This window comes from Arachis hypogaea, chromosome 9 (assembly GCF_003086295.3).
Source record: "Arachis hypogaea cultivar Tifrunner chromosome 9, arahy.Tifrunner.gnm2.J5K5, whole genome shotgun sequence".
NCBI classification, from domain to species: Eukaryota; Viridiplantae; Streptophyta; class Magnoliopsida; order Fabales; family Fabaceae; genus Arachis; species Arachis hypogaea.
In genome coordinates, this window is record NC_092044.1 from 28196168 (window position 1) to 28200977 (window position 4810).

The following is a 4810-nucleotide window of genomic DNA, read 5'->3' on the forward strand; positions in this document are numbered from 1 at the left end:
AATCCATATTCCAAACAAAGGATTTTTAAAAAGGACTTTCATTTAGTTTCATGTGGGAGTCAAGAAAAAACAAGTTACTAGACCATTTGCTAAATGAGAAAAATCATTTCTCGAACAAGTGACCTTCCAAGTCATAACTAAGAAAACCTCAGGTCACCAAGTTCAAATAGAACAACAAGGCAACACACAATAAACAAGTTTCAAGAGCACAATGACAAAAAGAAATATTAAATACCCTTGGCAAATGTAAGACCCAGAATATTTGAAAAGTCTTTTTATGATCAAGTCTCAAATTATAGTTATTTATAGCCTTAATTTTAGAAATTATTTTATTAAAAATAATTAAGACAAGTTTTGATTTATTGAACTTGAGATAAGTTATGATTATTATCCAATTTTACAATTATTGGATCATTTTCTATATTTAAAGTATAAAGTTGATAGTTATGAAATAATAAGGATTTTATATGATTTGGATTAGATAAGTAATATTTTAAATATTATTTCTGCTATTTTGGAAAATGAAGAAATTAAGTATATTATTTCTAATTTTTGGATTTGGACATTTTATTGAAAATAATTTGTGGAATTGATGAGCAAATAGTATTTTCTATGTACAAATAGTGTTGGATTTAATTTGAGTTTCAATTACTATATTATTCCCAATTTTATGTGAAATTACCATAATGCCCCTAACCCTAATTTTGCTAAACCTATTCCCTTCCATCCTCCCTCCACGCTGCGCAGCCCAACCTATTTCCTTACTGCCTATGCTGCGCAGCAACAACAACAACACACGGCTTCCCATTTCATGAAAGGAAGAAACTAAAGCAGAGAAGGAGAGGGAGCTTGAGAAGGGAGATCGGGCAGAGAGGGGAAGGGCGGCGCCGGCGAGGAGCCACTATCGCCGCCACCGCATTGTCGCTGGGTCCCGGAGGGAGACCGTGCTTGGGGCTGTCGCCGTCGCGCTACCAATTTGCCGCCGATCCCGTCATCCGCGCCGTCGAGGGCCAGCAGAGGGAGAGAGAACGAACGCGAGCCAGCGCCACCACTGAGAAGGGGAACTCGAGCAGGCGCCGCCGCAATGTAGCCTTGCATCCGCCGCCGTCTTCGCGGGACTTGTGTGGCCGTGGCCGCCCCTTGCCGTGGAGCCCGTGGCGTCGCCGTTCAGCCATCACCGGAGCAGAAACGCGCGAGAGAGATGGACGCCGCCAGAAGCGTCGCGTCGCTGCCGCTGCTTGTGCCGTCGTCGTCGCCGGACTCTTGAGCGCCGCCGTCAGAAAGGGTTCCGGTCGCCGTTAATGGAGCTAGCCGGAACTGTTCTGGGGTTTTGCCACTCATTCAGATTCTGCTCAGTTTTGGTTAGTGCTGTTGCTATTGTTCTGGCCGCCGGAAAACCTTGCTGCCGCCACCTCTGTGCCGGAAACAGCCGCTGAGTCTTTTATGATGGTAAGCTCTAGCCCTGCTTCAGCTTCTTTACCCGTTAATTTCTCCATGGGCCATGAGAGTTGTTGCTAAGGCTGGTTGTGTCAGGATTTTACCGCGAGCTGCCGTCGTTCTGGTCACCGGCTGTGACGTTGGTGTTGCCGGAATCCACCACTGGTGCAGCCGCTACTTGGTTCCCTCGAGTACGGTAAGCGTTTTGTTTGGAAGAGTCCTTTAATCGCCGCTTTATTATCATATACTGACGTTTTGCAGCATTAATTGCTATCAGTTGAGGTTCGGCTATTGTATGTTGCGATTAGTGTCGCTGTGGTTACCGCGAGGGTAGCTTGGAGCCGAGGTTGCGGTTGTTAGTGATCTCGGTTAAGAGAGAGGGTTCTCGTGGCGCGTTTGGGTTCTGGTTTTGGCGTTTTGAGGTAGGGGCGCTTTCCAAAATTATGTTTTATGTATTGGAATTATTACATATGGATACTGATGTGAGATATTGTGTATTTAGTGATTGTATCTGCCTTATGTATTATTTGATTGACTCGAATGATTATGGATGTTGATTGGGCTGAATTGTTGTGCGGCTTTGTGAAATGTAATGTTTGAAGTTGATTCTTTAAAGATTTGAAATCTGAGTTTAATCCGTTGAGGATTGATTTGATTTGAGTAAATTACTTTGATGATTTGAAAAGTCGAATGTACCTTTGAATTTAGCCTGGTTCATTTTAATTGATTTGGTTTTGGACGAGTGATTTGTTATTGAATCGTTTCTTTAAAGCTTTGGAAATGAGTTATATCGATTGATATTGAGTTGATTTTGAAATGGTATCTTTGAGATACGCCACTGAGGCGATTGTTGGATTTAGCTTGCTTTAAATTGATTTCTGGTTTTGAGCTGTTGAAAAGGAATGAGGGATGGTTTAGTTGGGACCCGAACCGGGTGGCAAAAGTCCAAGTTTTAGGGGAGGTGCTGCCAAAATTTCTACAAAATCCTATAATTGTTTGTAAGGTTATTTAAAAAGGGTTGGAATTGAGAAATTGTATGATTTGATTTATTAAAAGGATATTTATGTTTTCAAGCTTAATTTATTTGATGAACCTTATACGTTGAGTTCGGCTTATTTAGAACTGAACTATTTTTACCGTTTGAATCACTGAAGGAAAGAATGATGCTCCAATATCGATTTTAAAATAAAAAGGAGTTTTTAGTGATTTCAAAGGAACCTAGACTTTTGATTGATTAATCAAGTTTGAGGCATTTTGGAAGAGTTAGAAAAATGGGTTCTAAAAAGAAACTTGAAAGTGGTTTGATTCAAATGAACCGGTTTCGTTTCAAATGAGTCGATTTTTGGACCGGGTTGGAACTCGTGATTTTGTATAATCGGTCTTATAATAAATTCAGTTTTATTTACTTGAACCGAGGATTTATGATTTTAAGAGTTTCAATGAATTTTAAGGAATTTATATAAGTTGACCTTCCCTAAAGACTTGGGACTCTGCCGAGAAACTTTTGTTATAAAATCCCATTGTTGGATGGGTGATTTTGAATGCTTTGAAATAAATCCTTAACTTGCCATGGTTTTGGAAGTTTTGGGAAGAGAATGCCGAGAGTGGCTTTGTTTTAAAAAGGGAACTCACTTTGAGTAAAATTTGGCTTATGAGCCTGAGATGATTTGAGAAAATGAGACCCTTTAAAGCCAAGGCTGAAAAGAGTTGAAATTTGATTTCAAAGTGAAATGGCTTGAGAAAAGTGAGTTATGGCTTAAATGCCGGTTTTATGAATTTGATGATGTTGAATGATGGAAGTGCTGTTTTTGTTATGGGCCAGAATGGCTGTGTATGATTATGAATATTGGCTGTATTTATTGATAAATTGTTTGGTTCTGAATTGAACCGTGAGCCGGATGGCTGAGATGGATGGTGATCCATGATTGAATATAAATGCATGTATGCAATTGAAGGATTTGTGAATTTAAGCCGAATGGCTGAGATGAAAGTTGTAAGCGAGTATGCTTGTGTTTTCTCTCTGTTGTAAGGGTGACAGGGCACCGATACCCTCTAATGGCGACAGGGCGCAGATACCCTCTAATGGCGACAGGGCGCAGATACCCTCTAATGGCGACAGGGCGCAAATACCCTCTAATGATAATAATGCGCAACAGAGAGACTGTGTCCGGGTTAGCTACCGGACACGTCGGGTTGGCTTGGTAACCGACAGATGATATCATCAGCCACTAGGGACAGGCATGCATCATATGCATCTATGTGACATTGTTTGGGTATGCATATTGTACTTGGTTTGCCTATGTGATTAACTGCTAATTGTTCTACTTGCAATAACTGTTTGTTTGTGTTTGCATCTTCTTACTTGTGTTTGCTTCTGGAACTATGTTGGATTGTGGTGGATTGGTTGTGGTTGGATTGTTTGGGCCTAGGGCCGTGGTTGAATGAGATGGACCGATGGTTGATTTCGGTTTTGTGGTTCTGGTTTGGAATAAGATATGAAAGGTTATTTTGGTTCAGTATAGATAAACCTTTTTGAAATGCTTTGATGTTTTGAGAATTGAACGGTTCCTCTTTCAGAAAAGATTTCTTACTTACGTTTATTGTAAACTGTTGTTTTTGAAAAGAGGCATAAGATGGTTAATAATCACTGGTACGGTTTATCTTCATGTATCCTATTACAGTAATTCCTAAAAACCCTCTACTGAGAACCCTTTCGAGGATGATGTTCTCACCCCTTACAATTTTCCCCTTTCAGGATATGGGCGCAGAAGTTACGAAGAATTTATTTAGTTATTGTTGTGATGTTCTGTATTGCCTTAGATTATTAATTATTGTACCCTCGCCTTTATCTTGATATATTCTGTAAGAGGGATAGGAATTGTATTGGTTAATGTCTGTAATATTATTTGTATATGTATGTATATATATGGATGTACTCTTTATGAGGTTCTGTAAGTTGTATGGTTTCTTTGGATGTACGTTATCGAACGAAAGTATTATTGGGAATGGTATTGCGGTTTAAAGTTTTTACACAGGCTCATATTTTAGTATTAAATAGTATAAGTGTCGTCGTAATGTCCGAGCTATCAGAGTTGCGCAGCCAGAAGCGCGAGCTTTGGTAGTTAGGGTGTTACAGCAAAGGCAGAACACGACCATCCACTTGAGTAAAGCCAGTGCCTTATAGAAATTCCACAATTTTGAAGCATAGGTTCAGAACCATAGTTGCTGGTTTTTAGTGCCTAACAAAACAATATTTAATTGAATTACAAATTACTTGAACAGAGCAGAACAGAACAGATTCAACGTTCTTCCAAGCAAATGATAATAAGTGAAAGAGCCTTCGGTCGAAAACAATGGCCTACCATGAATTTTA

At 39.8% G+C, this 4810-nt stretch overlaps 1 long non-coding RNA gene across 1 annotated transcript; it reads left to right on the forward strand.

Moving 5' to 3' along the window:
• Positions 1 to 683: 683 nt before the first annotated feature.
• Positions 684 to 4465, forward strand: LOC112710771 (uncharacterized). Its single transcript, XR_003156986.3, has 4 exons — positions 684 to 1449; positions 1534 to 1633; positions 1715 to 1859; positions 4193 to 4465. It is a non-coding gene; the product is annotated as an uncharacterized lncRNA (long non-coding RNA).
• Positions 4466 to 4810: the final 345 nt, after the last annotated feature.